This window comes from Chlorocebus sabaeus, unplaced genomic scaffold (genome assembly GCF_047675955.1).
Source record: "Chlorocebus sabaeus isolate Y175 unplaced genomic scaffold, mChlSab1.0.hap1 unalloc_scaffold_235, whole genome shotgun sequence".
Classification (NCBI taxonomy): domain Eukaryota; kingdom Metazoa; phylum Chordata; class Mammalia; order Primates; family Cercopithecidae; genus Chlorocebus; species Chlorocebus sabaeus.
Window position 1 is genome coordinate 347,373 of NW_027327521.1, and position 17,183 is coordinate 364,555.

Here is a 17,183-nt window from a genome sequence, read left to right on the forward strand (position 1 = left end):
GTTATGCTAAATAATAGAATTAGCTAAACAGAAAAGTACCTGTGCAGCTACTGGCACTTGTGGCCTATGGAGAAATACATAAAATGAAGATTATAGAAATTCAGTGGCAGGAGATTCACAAAGAAATTGCTTTGTCAAGTGAGTTCTACCTGTTTGAGTTTAGGAGGTTTGGTTTATGGGGATCTTGGGTAAGAAGCGTACTCCAAACTCTTGGTATTATCCTCCCAGTAGTCATAATAATAGTTTCCATGGTGTTCTGTATTCTCTCAAAGGGTTTAAATGCTTACATGCAGCCATCTCTACAATATCATATGATCTCTCTTCAGCTATAATAACAGGAGCTGAAAGAAATCTGCAACCATGAGGACACCTTAACCTATAAATGACGTGCTGAGACCAGAAACCCGAGATGATGGTAACTGAGAGTAGCGCTAAGGCCCTAAGTTTTGGTTACGCTCTCACCTAAGTGAGAGCCTGACCAAAAAGAGGGCATTTTTTTAAACAACATTATGGGAGACCATTGTTTTGGACTAATCCATTGATTTTTGAAAGACAGAATTATCGTGAGTATACTGAGAATATCGGTTCCAAAGAAAATATATGGACTTCAACAATTCTTAATCAAATAAGGTTTTTTAAGTTTGGATTTTCATAGCAACATTTAATTGGTATAGTTAAGCAAAAGTCAAGTCAGTAAAGGATTGTATCAATCAAAGATATGACAAGTAGAAGCTGATCAGAGTAACAGTGCCTCAGAATGACTCACCTATAATGAAATGCTGACAGCTACAATGAAGTAGTAATTAACATTAAAGGTCTTTGAAATGCTTTAGCAAAGATGCTTTAGATCATCTTTTGAATTTACCAGAAAACAAGCTCATGATTGAATAATTAATAAAAAATGGACTCTCGCAATTTATTTTTAAAGATACGTTTTCCTTACTGTGATTAATGCTGCAACAAAATTGTTTTTTTGATTTTGATTTGTAGAGTGGGTGTTAGGAGTGGCAGGAAGGGAGAATCCAAAAAGCAGCTCCTCCTACAGTGTGAATGCAATAAATGTAAAAGCCAAGGTTGATTTTTTTTTTTTGGCATGTACAGTATTCTAGACAGTGCATTGATGGGTTTGAACTTTTATACTGACTGGATTGTTCACACCATCGAATGTGATGGGAATTGGATGAAGTCAGGGGTAAAAAAGCTGAGAAGGAAGACACATTCAAGAGAAAGAGGAGAGGAGTGAGAAAAGTAAGGAATGCTGTCTTTCTGTTGTTCTGTGATGCACAATGTAAGTATGAAGATAGGACTGCTCTTTCTGCTTTCTCAACTGACCTATATACAGATAGTTTTGCTTGGCTTGAAATACTGAGTGTCTAAAGGTCGGGATTAACATGCTTCAAAAAAACTGTTCAAATATAAGTTGAAAATAACTGTGCAAATTCTAAACAAAAGTCTAGCTAATGAAAGGAAAGGGTGAAAAGTAAGTCAAATTAGTAAATGAAGTATTCAAAATACTTGATATAGGTTGCCACAGAGAAGAGTAAAGACTACATTTAGTTTATTAAAGAATAAAAACTAAGCTAAAGTATATTGTCTGTTATCTTTGTAATATAATAAAATATAAAAAATGTTAAGTAATTCACATATGTGAAATGTGGAATTAAATGAACAAAAAATTAATAGTTTTTCAGGGGTCATGATATCCACTTAATATATAAGTTATATCATGAGGTTTCTCAAAAATAGCGCTGTCTTGAGTAGAAAGAGGTCCCCAGAGAGCAATCTCAAAACCCAAATAGTTTCAATCCTTTTGTCCTATCTTTTTGAAATCTAGTCTACAGTTAAACATTTTGGCCGGGCTTGGTGGCTTATGCCTGTAATCCCAACATTTTGGAAGGCCGAGGCAGGTAGATCACCTGAGCCCAGGAACTGGAAACCAGCCTGGGTGACATGGCAAAACCTCATCTCTATAAAAAATACAAAAATTAGCCAGGCATGATGGTTCACACCTATGGTCCCAGCTAGTCAGAAGACAGAGGTGGGAGGGTCATTTGAGCCCAGAAAGTTGAGTCTGCAATAAGCCTTAATTGTGCCACTGCATTCCAGCCTGAGCAACAGAGTGAGACTCTGTCAAAAAAGAAATAAAAAGGAGACTCCTGAAGATGGTGGTTAGGGGTTTCATATGATTGTAATGATATAACTCTATATGCCCCATAGGAACCTTCTGCTCTTATCGATGAACTTTCATGTTTATGCCTGCTCCTACGTGTGCTGTTATGCATTTCCACTCATCAGCCCCAATATGGCACCAACTCTATAGGATCTGTCAAAAACTCACCAAATGTCAAGACTTTGCTCAAATCCAAACGTTTTCATGGCATAGATGATTTTACATCTGTAGTACTCAAACTGTTATATACTCATGCTTTTAATGAATGCAAAACATTTATGTATTAATTATTTCGTTCATTTATTCATCATGTGATTTATTTAGAAATACATACTAAATAGCCATTAGCAGACTTCAATGATAGAAATTTAAGTGGCACTGGGCTGGAGAAGAAAAACATGAACATAATGACTTAGTTACTTTAGGCAATATGATAGAAATCATTTGGAACAAAATTGAGAAACAAAATAAAGTAAGATCAATTTACTAAAGTAGTCAGGGTATGGCATACCAACCCTAGGTAAGCCCCGATGATCCCTACTTCCTGGTGTACATGCCTTTGTGTAATTCCCTTCCTTGAGTGTGGGCAGAAACTGTGACTTGCTCCTAACCAAGATAATATGACAAAGGTGATATAATGTCACTTCTGTGATTACAACACATTCTGCAAGGCTCTGTCTTAGAAGACGGGACTGAAAAACTCATCACAAGCCTTGAAGAAGCATGCTACTATGACATGCATGAACTGCTTATTAAAAAGGTCAAATGGCATGGAACTGCAGGCAGCCTTTAGCTGTTAAGGGCTTCAGACCTCCAATTGCAAGGAACTGAATTCTGCCAACAGTCATGTGATCTTGAAAGAGGATTCTGAGCCTCCAAACAGCTCAGAGTCTCTAATGATATCTTGATTTCATCCTGTGAGCAAATCATGGTAGAATTCCTGGTCCACAGAACCTGGGAGATAATAAATGTGTGCTGTTTCTAGCTGCTAAATTTGTGGTAATTTGTAACGTGGCAATAGAAAACGGATATACAGATGAAGCCAGGAAGAAAAGTTTTTATCAGTCAAGCGCTACTTGAGAAAAGTGAGCTCTGATCTGATCTTAAGAATGACTTATATAGATGAAAGTCTGAAATTCAGACACAACAAAAAGTCTTTATTTAATACATTACTTTGGCATAAGTCATTTTAAGTGCCCAGAATGATCCACCTGTTCCTCCTCTGGCTCTGGTAAGAGGAGTTGTAAAATAATGGAAGTGTTCCTTGTACTTGTTCTAAAAAAATGTTGATTACATGCCTCGGGAACACACACACACACACACACACACCCACACACACACACACACACACGGGAACATTTTGGCTCCCATCTGTGAATTCATTGATCATCCCAAATTGTTGTTTCTGGCTTCCAGATTTAAATCAATGTTGTCTTGCTGACACTTACTAAGCAATTAATATAGTATTACCCATGTAATTCAGAAAACAGCCCAGGATCTTCCAACTACATGTATATATCCATCCACCCTTTCTAAGATGCAAAATCTGGCCCCGTTATATATTTTCAGATGACATCCGTTCACATCAGGTATTGAAATGTTTGTGTAGTCTTTCTTAAAGTCCTTAAGGTGGTAGAAAATGGTCACATTTCACAGTGCAGAAAATCACACACACACACCACACACATATACACACACACACCCCCCACACACATTTATATCCCATGTGAACTGTTTGTGCCATCATAACTGCTTCGTGGAAATTCACTCTTTCTCTTCTTAAACATATGACCAAACATGTTGGCTCTTTTTTCTCCTTCCTACATTGTCCCTTGGAGAATATGAATTCTTTTTTTTTTTTTTTTTTTTTTTTTGCAGAAAATGTAGTAACTGCTTTCTGATGCTTCAGCAATTTCTCCAGGTACCTAACCCTGCTCCACGTGGATAAACAAGGTATTTCTTAATAGATATAATGTTCTCATCAGAAAACCTTGTTTGGACTTACCAATGAATTAACATCTTTGGGCTATTTTGAGTAGCTGTCTTCATTGTGAAAAAATGATTAACTACTCAGACCAAAAAAAACTAGTTTAGATCACCCAGGTCAATCATAGTTTCCTTATCAGCAAAGTTCCAGTCTCTGCATTACAGTTTTTGGATATGGATTGAGGAGCATTTGCTAGACCAGGGATTATTGTTCTACAGAAATAAGTTATTCCTGGAAGAATAACTGTGTAAACCATGTGCTGTGTATGCTTAACCTCTGCTTGATATGTACTTCTGATTTTGCCTGGAAGTAATAAACTTCCTTTGTAAGTAACAGGTACTTTGGGCAAATCTTCATGTCCTGAAGAGCAAGAAATGTATCCAACATTAACACTGGAACCTTACTCCTTAGCATTTATAAAGGAGTTATGAATTATTAAAAGTTTTAATAAGTTTGGAATTTTACTGTAATTCATGATTAAATATTAAAGAGTGACCTAGAAGTTCAGGTTGAAGAAGTTATACTTCAGAAGGAACAAAAGTGAATATAGAGAGATGTTCATAATCAGAGTAGAATAAGAAAGAGAAACTTAAAAACAAATATTTCTGGAAGAGAGTGAAGACATAGTATACTGAAAGCAAAAATATATAATAGAAATTGCTAGGCCAAATGACAGTGTGTGACACTCTCTTTAGCAGTGACACTTTCTCAGCCAGACAGCCTAAGTTTGAAATCCAACTGTGATGTTTACTGGCTTTGGATCTTGGGCAAGTTTTTCAGCTTCCTTGGGCTTTAATTTTTCCCATTTTTAAAATGGGCATCTACCTCATAGTGTTTTTTTCTGAATTAAATGAGTGCTTATAGTAATGCCTAGAACATTTTAGGTGCTGATAATAGTTGATACTTTTCCAGTTGAGATCAGAAGTGAGGGTCACAAAAATAATACTAACTGAGAAGTTGTTAAAATAGGGCATACAGGAAAGTAGAAGAAAAATGAAGCAGTACAAAGAGAAAGTAGTCTCCTGTTCCTCCCAGAGGAATGCCATGTACTGGAAGAATTTAGTAATAACAACATTTGTCTTCCCATTGTCATTTTTTTGAGTGGGAGACAAATGTTTTCATAAAAATAGTTGTGGCAAAATTATGGTATTGCATTAAAAAATTATAAGGTCATGACCAAACATAAAATGAAGAGAAGATTATTTTCAGTTATCAACTGTAAGCACAAAAAATATGGCAAGGATCAGAGATATGTAATTAGAAGTTGCAGTTATTAAATCAATATTAGTATGTATGCCTAGATGAAGTATTGTATTAGAAGGTCCTTATTATTTTGTGTCGCGTCTCAGTTATGTGCCAAAAAACATGAACAGTCTTAAAATTTCAAACTGCCTATCTCTGTCCACTCATTTGCATTTTTGGGTTCCTGAAAATATTTGCTTAAAGGTGTACTAAGCTGAATTGTGAATTTTAAGGAAAATTACCATGCCATACAAACAGCCTTGGGACAATTAGGAAGAAAGTTAGATTGGCACAAAAGAATGGGTAATAGTACAAATATTAGATGCTATTGTAGTTAAGAGGGCAGAAGAAAATATTCTGGATTTTACAACCTTGACAGTCTTCATCAAAGCAAAGGAATACTGAATTGCTATAAAGATGACCTGGACAATGATGTCTAGTTTCTGTTCTATACAGAAAATATTTTCATGGAATTCATTCTAGAAACAAATCTTTATGAAGTCATGATTATCCCAGAGCTCTAAAGTGAAAGCAGAGTTATGTACTCAGGTGGCAGGAAGAGAGAGGTAAAAACAGTGGAAAAGCAAAATCCTATGTGAAATTTGGTTATGGCACACTTCCATTTTTCTTTATTTTTTCTCAAGGCCTTCTGTTACTTGATGTAATGTTAAAGATCTTTAAATTCAGCAAAAATACAAAAAACAGGCTACACAAAGTATTGTCTCCATTTTGAAAGATTGCTGAACCTTCTTTTATAAATGCTGTGGGAAAATATACAGTTACATATTATGGCAAACAATAGAGTGATTTGGACTACATCTTTTATCTGGTTCCCTGTTTAAACTTTTAAAAAAATTCCTTTATTCTGCTTATCTGACAGTTAATGGGGTCTAATGTGTTTTTATATCTCCTAAAATAACTTTTTCAAATAAGTGACTCCCTCTGCCAAATAACTCTTGGCTCCTACCTGTTATTAGTTCCCAGAAATATTTCAGCTCACACAATTACAAATTGCAAATCAAGACCCACCCCAGTCTTTACTTTTGCTCTTCCATTAATGATAAGACCATAAGAAATAGACTATTAGCTAACAGAATATCCGGAAATTGTTTATTTGTTATGTATATCCTCCACAACTAGGGATTCAACTTGGTGTTACACAGAGCCTAGTGGCTAAAAAGAAGTTCTCAGAAAGAATTTATGAGTTACACATTTTAAAATAATTGAATAAGTGTCTTCTCATGAGTTCTTCACTGCACTCAACACAACTTGGCAATCACCCTCCTTCGTATGATCAAAAATATTCTGCAGAAGTAGCTTTAAAGAGTGTTTGGAAATTTTGGTCTTGAACTTGTTTATTTTTTAATAAATTCTAAATTCACTTCAGCATACATCTAAGCAGGACAATTTGATATTGATTGTTTTCTTTCCAGTGCTTCTGTCCCGAGAATACATGAGATATCTCAGTACAAAGAACTGAGATCTTTGTCCTAATGCTACACATTGTCATGTTATAGGATAGAATTCCTAAAAATTTATAATATTTTGGTATAAATTTGTAGGAAAAAAATCCTCCAAGGTCAAATCCAAAATGACCAAGAAAAAATTTGTATTTCTTAGAAAAATAACTTCCACAAATTAAAAAAAAAAAGTTTCCAGAAAAGATAAGGAAAAGAATGTTGAGCTTTCAGTGGTTTCAAAAATAGGAGCAAGTGTGTGGTACCTAAGAGGTTTACAGCTATTATTTGGTACAATTGAGTTAAAAAACAAATGGAAACATTCATTTTATTAATCTTTCAAATTGAATGTTGCTATAAGAAAAAAAAGAAAATAAAGCAATGATTCTGACTACAATTATATTTAAACACATTGAAATTTTTATACATAAAATTCTGCAACTTTCTATCTGGTTAATTCTGTTTAAAACTATATACATTAACCTCATATATTGGTGGTAAAATTGTACTTGATAAAATGTGTTACTGATTAAAATCAAATAAGATAACTAAATTTTTAAACTATTAATATCTCCAAATTTGATCAAGCAAAATGCACTTAGCCAGAAAATAAAACTGCAAGATAGTTGTTATAAAGTTTGATACAAATTATAAAATTAAATGAATCTCATCTTTATAGTACAATTTATGAAAGAAAAACTCAAGTCACATGAAAATAAATAAATTTAAATATTTTATCTTCATATTATGGAAAATTATCAAAATGCATTTGTGTTAACTTCAAAAACTGTATCTCAAAATTGACTGTTTATGCACTGATCAAATATTTGCACTCATCAACATGAATTTTGAAAATCCACAAGATCAAAAGTAAGTGAAAAGTTAATCAAAATAATTGGTTCAAAATGGTAGAATGAAAATATTTTTTACTTTAACATCTATCCACAAATACTAAAGAAGTCTGATTTAGCCAAAATTCTTTACATCCATATGCAATTTTAAAAGACCATGATTGTTGTAATTGATAGAGGAAGCATATTTCTGCATGGCTTTATTTCTATATGTCTGTGAAAATTATAATTTTGAAAGGTTGTTGTCAACTGAAGTGTTGTAATTCTCTTAATTAAGAAAAAAGAAGAAAAAGGAAATGTGACAATGTCAGAGTTATTCTGTTTTAAGATATGAACAGAGACAAAATCATTTCAAAGTTTTCTAAACTATAGCTAGCGTTATTTTAATGTTAGACATTGGAATGATACATAATTCTACACAGGCCTCTAGGACATGTTTGTTTTTTAGTGACTCTCATTTGAATGAGAGAGGAATAAAAGCAACTGAACAGAATCTTGAACAACCATATAGAACAACCCGAGTGCCAGCTCCTCTTTTCTGTTGTTGATCTTATAGTATTTCTCTCTTATTGTTTTTGTTCCCTGTGGCTCTTGTGCATCACCTGCTAACCATTTGGCCTCATATACTGGCCATCAACTCCTGAATATCCCATTGCTGCTACTGAAAACAAACAAATTTTATAGACTTTCAAATAAATTTACCTTCTATATGTGTTTTTATTTCTGCTAATAGATTCATTTTTGCCTTGACCTTCATATTTCATTTGACATTTGCTTTCCTGGTTTTCTATTACATTTTCATTTTAAGATATAGAAATCAAAGCAAATCTTTGTCGCGGATATTGCCATGAATGATTTTAAAATTAGGTAAAGATTTTTGACATATAGATGAAATGATGCACAACGGAAGATATGACTGATAGTCAATGATTATTTTTCTTAACTACAATCCAAGGTTACTATAATAATTATTTGAAAGAGTAACTATGTACTGAGGGAGAATACACACACACACCATGATAACTATGTAAGACAAAGATATCCAATGCATCACAAATAAAGCAAAAGGTGTTTGTAACAGAGTTTGGGGTGGATCCACATTTTTTGCTCTACAATGAAAACAGAACCATTGTTTTACTCTTTAAGGCAGTGTATTGAAAGTGGTTAGCAAAACCCCTGTATCATCTACCCCAATCATTGAGAATACTGATGCTTCCCACATATCAAAAGGAGCCTGGAACAAAGATACATAATATGTAAATGTTTTATGGCATTCAGGTTTTTAAAATTATACTTTAAGTTCTAGGGTACATGTGCGCAACGTACAGGTTTGTTACATACGTATACATGTGCCATGTTGGTGTGCTGCACCCATTAACTCATCATTTACATTAGGTGTATCTCCTAATGCTATCCCTCGGCATTCAGTTTTAAAAGTAATGAAGAGCACGTGAACATACAACAACAAAAACAAAAGGAACAATCTCTCTCTTTTGGTAATATAAAATCTTTGTTTCTTTTTAATCAAAAGAATGAGAATACAATCTAGTCCCTAAAGCAGATGCATCAAACCTTGACAGTCCCTAGAAGAAACCTGGGTGGAATTAAACCTTGACAAATGCACACAAACATACATTTTTTTTTAGTGTTAAAAGTGAATTTATTCATGTATGTATTCAACAGATATATATTGAATGCCCCATATGTGTCATCTGCTCTACTAGGCATGAAAAAATGTTTAGAAATAAATAAAACAGAGTCCCTAGTGAGAGGGAATTCAACATCTAGGAATAAATACTCACATCAACAAATAAATTCTAAAATAATGTAGTCTGTGCAGCAATAGAAAATATATGTATTAACATGAGAACATTATAAAGAGGTATCTAATTTAGGTTGATGGTACTAGGGGAGAAGCAAAAAAGACCTCCTGCAAGTGTTGATAACTAAACTGAACTTTAAATAATTCATTCATTTTTTTCAGAAAATATTTGTTGAGGGTCTACTACATGCCAGACACTAGTGCTAGCAATAGATCAAGAAACTAAATATTTTAGTGCATGCCTTCCATTATAGTTTACACTCTAGTGGTTGAGAATTTAGTAAAGCAAATGACAGGGGTAGGTATAAAGGAAAATCACAAGGTGAATTATGCTGAGTTTAAAATTTGAGAAAGGTACAGTAAGAAACTAAGCAGGAGTTGGGGATAGCAGTCATAGTATAGAAAGCTCATGTTAGTGCTTGGTACTACTAATTGGAAATGAATTTAATTCTCTCTATATAACTTCTTCCATATATTTTTGTAAAACATTGATTAGCAAGTGTCATAGTTATATTTTTATTTGTGACAAATCTCTGAGAAATTATATTTAATATGTCATATTTTTATTTGTGACAAATCTCTGAGGAATTATATTTAATATGTCAGTTATATTTTTATTTGTGACAAATCTCTGAGGAATTATATTTAATATGGCAGGCAGCATGGGAAAGGCAAATACCAAAGCCAGATAATTTAGGACATTTCTACATCTCAATATTTAATCTCCAGAGATTGGCATCATCATCTTTAAACAGGTTCTACAAATGAGCGAAGTATGAGTATTTTTAGCTAAGAAGACTGGAACCATATTTAATCATGTTGTATTCTCCCAAGATATGGTATTATTTTATAATTGCAGGATTGCAGAAACCTCACTTAGAGGCCTTTTGCAGTGTTTGAAAGATGACAAGATCTTCTATCATCAAGATTTTACTAAACAGTATAACAGTTTTCTTTTTATGGCATCATAATATTATGTGACTATTAAGTAAAAAGAGAGTAATATAAAAAATGTAGATGCTGATCACTAGGCTAGATCAAAATACATTCTGATGTACTGTTTAAAATTCACTTCTTTTTCTAAAAGATTTGAGGAGTTTGAGCCCAGGGTCACATTGCCTAATCTTGTCCCTGGATCAGCTAGGTCATAGTATGTTTAAAGCAGATCAGGCCATACAGCATCTGTTCCAGAAACCTAAGATGTCTGATTGCCATGGAATTACATTCAGACTGTTTGAAGTGTATCTTTTAATGCAATACAGAAGTCATCCTTCTAAAATGCTATTGTGAGAGGGCAACCATGACTAAGAAACTGTGGAAATGTGTTCTGCCTAAATGCTTTTTAAGTGCAAATAGTTTGAGAATGAAATGTCTCATACAGAACAGTACTTCAGAGAGTAGCCACTCAATAAATATTAAACCACAGGAGTCCACACTAAATTGGTTCTTAACAAGCAATAAATCTACTTCACTCTCACCAAGATCTACTTCTTTCAGACCAAATGTGTATTTAGTGCTATGTACATATATGTAAGTTAAGAGAGACTTTTTCAGGTTCAAGGAATTTAAGAATAGGCAAAATAAAAAATAAGGCAAACACACATACAACTAGGGATTGGATAACTGACTTTTCACCAAATCAGGGTGACTTCAGCTTTCCCATGGAACATGCTTTGCAATGCAAGCTCTGCCTCCCAGGTTCATGCCATTCTTCTGCCACAGCCTCCGGAGTAGCTGGGACTACAGGTGCCCACCACCACGCCCGGCTAATTTTTTTTGTATTTTTAGTAGAGACGGGGTTTAACCATGTTACCCAGGATGGTCTTGATCTCCTGACCTCGTGATCCACCTGCCTTGGCCTCCCAAAGTTGCTGGGATTACAGGCGTGAGCCACCGTGCCCAGCCCCATATCTAAGTTTTAAAATAATTTAAAACACTTGTGTGAGAAAAATCATCTCGATGAGCTGGTTTGTTGCCCTTAGAAACTCTTTTTGTCCATGGCTGAGACAATGAATGCACTAAAATTTTTAATTAATTAATATCCATAATGGATGGACTCCAAGAATGCCCCTATCTTCCATCTAACAAACATACTCTGATATTCTCTCCCAGATAGACTGTGTCATTATCACGTAATTGAATCTTGTCTGGCTTCTACCTTACTACCTAAGCCCTTTGGATGGATCCCAGAATCCTTTGCTATAAGTATCTGGGTTTCACAGTATACAGATAAGGCTGGAGGCTTTCTCCCACCCTTTGCTTAGCCAGGCTCTTGAAATTCTGCTTTACTGGGAGGGGAATTTTTATAGAGAGATTATGAATTGATTTGTTAGAAGTAACAAACATTAACTAGGAAAGCACATAAAATAGGGTAAAATATTTAAAATGTGGAATCTTTGCAATGTGTAGAGTTTGTTCAAGTGTGAGCAGTGAGTATAAGAGGAAATGTCAAAACCAAGCCAGACACAGTGGCATGGCCTGTAGTCCAACTGTGAGGGAGGTTGAGGCAGGAGGATTGCTTTGTCCCAGGATTTCAAGGTTGTAGTGCACTATGGTTGCACCTGTGAATAGGCGTGCACTACAGCTTGGGCAACATAATGAGACCCTCATCCTGGAGAAGAAGAGGAGGAAGACGGAGGAGGATCAAAGTTACTCTACATCTATAGAAAGATTGCAACATTATTATAGGTTTTAAGAGATTTTATTGATATTATAGATAAAAAAGTTTGCAAAGAAGGGTTTGTATCTTCTTTAGTTGGAGCTATATATTAAAAATGGGATGACTTGTATGCCTTCAATGAGTTGAAATATGTGGATATTTATATTGTCAGGAAAAACCTGTAATACGACTTAATGGTAGACTTTGTTATTCTTCTCAACTCTGATTGTTAAGTGAAGGCAGGCAAACATTCTAATTATGTTTAGTAATTGTTTCTTTGAATTTTCACAATGTTAAAATTGCAACATCCATATAAATATAAGTATCAAAAGTAGTGTTTTACTCATACATTTTTATTTCAAAATTATGCTGGCGGTGAAGATGTCATTCATAATTATAGATCAGTTTTTTTGGAGGTTTATATCAGATATCCTTTGAGTAATTTTAGTATTTTTTATTTCTTTTAAAACATGTCATGAGTATATGGTGTATATATTTATAGGGCGCATGTGGTATTCTGATACACGCATACACTGTGTATAATCACATCAGGATAAATGGGTTACACATCACCTGAAGCATTTATCATTTCTTTGTGTTACAAACATTACAATTGTACCCTTCTAGTTGTTGTTGTTGAATATAATCATGCTTTGGGCTGTAAAATACTAGCTCTTATTCATTTTAACTATATTTTTGTACCCACTAACTACTTCCCCAATACACTCCCCATCTAAATCATCTGTGAAACTGACATTCAAAAGATGAGAAGTCACTGTTTGTGAATCAGCCTAGTTGTTTAACTTATAGACTCCTTTAGTTATAGGAGATTAGAGCATTTCTTTGTATTTCCATTTAAGAATGATTTTTTAAAAAAATTGTGGAATGCCTTGCGCGGTGGCTTATGCCTGTAATCCCAGCACTTTAGGAGGTCGAGGCGGGCGGATCACGAGGTCAGGAGATCGAGACCATCCTGGCTAACAGGGTGAAACCCTGTCTCTACTAACAATACCAAAACAAAAAAATTAGCCGGGCGTGGTGGTGGGCGCTTGTAGTCACAGCTGCTGGGGAGGCTGAGGCAGGAGAATGGCGTGAACCCGGGAGGTGGAGCTTGCAGTGAGCCGAGATCACACCACCACACTCCAGCCTGGGTGACAGAGCAAGACTCCGTCTCAAAAAAAAAATACAAAATAAAAAACACATAAAAAATTGTTGTGGAATGATAGTTTCTATTTCTGTTAGCTGAACTCACTTATGTGCCATTTCTGTTAGTTTAAATCACTTCTGTGGTTTTATTTCCCAGTTTTGCAATTATGAGGGGTTTTTTCTGGGTTTATGTTGACTTGTATATACAAAAATTTGAATTTAAAATTTCTGGTCACTGGAGAGGAAAAGTTCTCCTACAGAGATAATTAGGCAATATGGATATAGTTTTTCAACATGTGCTATAAGTTTCAGTGATGATTGTTCTTTGTAATTGCTTTTAGCACTTTCTGATTTTGTCCTTGGCAGCATGTTCAGGGCACCTGAAACACATCATTCTCTTTCTTCTAAAGATGGTCACTAGCCTTTGCCCTTTGCACTGCACCGAGTCTGTGAAGGAACACAATAGTAATCAACAATACTATAAATAATATAGTAAGATCTCATTAAGCATTCATCACATTTTCATGTCATTATCATGTTTTTTCTGAAAAATGATTCCATATTCTTTAATAGAGACCCAAAATAGCACTTTCTGTTTGTGTGGTTCTTTGTCTAACATTTTTTTTTTTAATTACTGAGTGACATTTTTTATTTGGGAAAAAGATAAAATAATATTTTTCTGTTCATATTAGTTTAATTAATGAAGTATTTTGAATAGTGGGTTTGTAAGTATTTAATGTAATAATTATTTTGAAATCATAAAAAGATACAGTAAGTGTGAAAACATTAAAATAATTATACTCAGGGAATTCAGACTGGAATTGTCTTAGAAGCAATTAAGAACTATATTTATTCTCTTATTCAACCACAAATATATCTTAGGATAATCTCAAAAAGCAGAAAACAGATCCTTTGTCCTTTATATATTTTTAAATTTTGAAGTAGTTTTTTATGTAACCCATTCAGCAGTTTGGAAAATACTTCTTGTGAGATTAAATTTGCATTTCATAGTGATTCATTTTTCATGTAGATGATTGTGAATTTAGTTTGTTAGGTTGGACTATTTTGATTAATAATTAGAACATCAGGAATGGTGTAATAGAATGGAAAAATAGTATATGATTACCAATTAAAGAGTAACTAAGCAAAGATTTGGCTTGTGAATATAAAAATTATGTTAATGAAAGTGATAACTTATTTCAGGATTTAAGGGACTCGGGAAAAAATTAGACATCTCAGGATATGATCAAGCTGTGGTTGAATATTTCACATAGATAAAATCAGGTCAGAGTAGGGGCTAACACAGGTCAGCAATAAAAGGGCAAGAAACAGTGGGGAAAGGAGGCTGCTAGGAGACACTGGGTTGGGTTATGAGCTCCAAGCATGCTGTAGAGGCATAGCACAAGAGAGCTCTGAACTCCTACAATCAAGTGTAGGCAATATATTAGTTTTTTTTTTTTTAATTGCCACAAATGGACACTAACTCTGCCTAACCTAAGCAAAAATGAATGTATTGGAAGACTATGCGAGAGTTTACAATTTTCATGAGAAGACTGGAGAATCAGACATGGAAAATGATAAATCCAAAGTAACTACAGGGTCTAAAAAGTCTAATTGCTAGCTAGACTCACATGAACCCATTTTCAAATTTCATTCTTATGCCATTATTTGGATTATAAGGAGAGAGAGTGTCCAAATATCTGTCTCAGGTTACCAATCTATCTCTTTTGGCTAGGGAAGGGTAATATGCCTGAAATAAAATGTTCACTAGGCTGTAAACAACAGGAAAAGAGACAATTTCTCAAAAAAACACAAAGGAAGCTGTCAAAAGAAGGTGAAGTGGAAGCTAAACTAAATATATTGATAATAATAATATCAGCAACAAAATGTAGAAACTATCCAGAGCTGTGGGTATTTCTATAAATACCTAAAAGCTTGTGAAGGGACAATACAATAACAACAGAGACACCATAGCCTGGGATATAATTATGTTTTTATTCCATCCATTGCTATTTCAGTTGTCTTAATTGTGATTACTATTTCTAGCAATGCTCCCCCACCACCAAAACTTTGTGGTTCTCTTTGCCAGAGAATTCTCTTCTGCTGAGAGACTCACCTCTTATTTTGCATTCAAAAATATTTTGGTTTAGGATAATATGGATTAGAGTAAATTATTGTATCAGTGGCAAATGATGCTGGAGACCAAATTTCAAGTGAAGAAGAGAGGATAAGGTAGACATGGATGCTTGGGTTGACCACTGCAGAGAGGCAGCCCATCACTGTGCTTATCTGTTTGGGGAAGACATTGTAAGAGGAGGTTTCAAGTCAGAGAACTTGTCAATTAAATGCCCTTGGCTAACTCTCTTAATCGAGAGTTACCTATTCTCTATTTCTGATTCTCTCTAATTGTTGAATGGATGTTTTCTCGCCGCTAGATTTTGTGATTGTACAGCAAAGGAATCATCTTTTGTGTTGAGTTTAGGGAAGCTCTGAAATCCTAGAAGTTTGAGTGTATTTTTCAGAAGCTCCTTCCTGTCTTCATTCAATAAGTTTTATTGAATACAATATGTCAGGCATTATGCCAATTAACGATAATTAATACTAATCTCTGAAAATCTAACTCTTCTTAACCTAGGGACCTGACAATCGTGTTATTTAGGATTGCATATGCTGCCTATTACATTTTCTTCTATAAATGGCAGTTTTATGAGTGAAATAAGCCAGACACAGAAAGAAAAATACTGCATGATCTCACATATATATGGTATCTAAAAAAAGTATAATATATAGGAACAGAGAGTAGCAATGGTAGTTACCAGGAGTGGGACTGGATTGTAGTGGGGAAGTAGCAAGATTTAGTTAAAGGGCATGAAGTTACAATTATGTAGGAAGAGTACATTTAAAAATGAGGTCCAGTAGTCCCCCCTTACCTGTGGCTGATATATTCTAAGATGCCTAGTGGATGCCTGAAATCACAGATAGTCCTGAGCCCTATGTATACTATGTTTTTTCCTATACATACATAACAATAATAAACTTCAATTTATAAATTAGGCACAGTAAGAAATTAACAACAACTATAATAAAATAGAACAATTATAACAATATGCCAGCATCACTACTCTTGCACTTTGGGGCCATTATTCAGCAAAATAATGTTCCTTGAACACAGCCACTGCAATAGTGAGACAGCTGATCTTATCAGATCTGAGATGGCCACTAAGAGACTAATGGGCATGTAGTGAAGACAGCATGGATACACTGGACATAGGGACAATTTGGGTCCTGGAATGGAGTGGGACCCTGTGAGATCTCATCATGCTGCTAAGAATGGCACACAATTTAAAACTTATGAATTATTTATTTCTGGAATTTTCCAATTAAAATTTTTGAATGACAGTTGACCTCTAGGTACTCTGAAGTATTACTGAAGCCGATATAGCTAAGAACTCTTTTCAACCTGGCCTTTTAGATTTCCACCGAACAGTTGTTCTTTGATTTCAGTATGTAAGACTTTTTTCCTACTGTCATTTCACAGCTGAACAAGCCAAGTGAAACTTCAGAAGCTATAATATAATTCAACTTCCAAATGCTTACATTAGTGATTAAAAATGCAAACTCAGTAGTCTCTTGGATTCAAATCCTGACCAAAATACTTGCTGTAAAATCCTTCCTGTGAATCCCATTGTGTGCCAGCTATCATGTAACCTCATCCCTGATACTTAATTTAATTGCATGTGATCTTACTCATTATAGTTCATTTGCATAAGGAGAGTGAACTGTAGCCGGCCAGCAAGTTTAAAACCTGCAGTCTTTTTTTGTTCCCTGTGATAAACTTTGGTCATACCA

At 34.5% G+C, this 17,183-nt stretch overlaps 1 protein-coding gene across 11 annotated transcripts in view; it reads left to right on the plus strand.

The window, feature by feature from the left end:
• The window catches only part of LOC140711153 (neuronal pentraxin-2-like), a 101,683-nt gene that overhangs the window by 39,924 nt on the left and 44,576 nt on the right, over nt 1-17,183 (plus strand). For 2 of the 11 annotated variants that reach the window (XR_012092289.1, XR_012092292.1), the window contains exon 2: nt 4,049-4,123. The exons of the other annotated variants lie outside the window; for them this stretch is intronic. The gene's annotated coding sequence lies outside the window, so the exon portion shown is untranslated. The remainder of the gene's footprint in view (nt 1-4,048; nt 4,124-17,183) is intronic. 11 annotated transcript variants of the gene reach the window in all.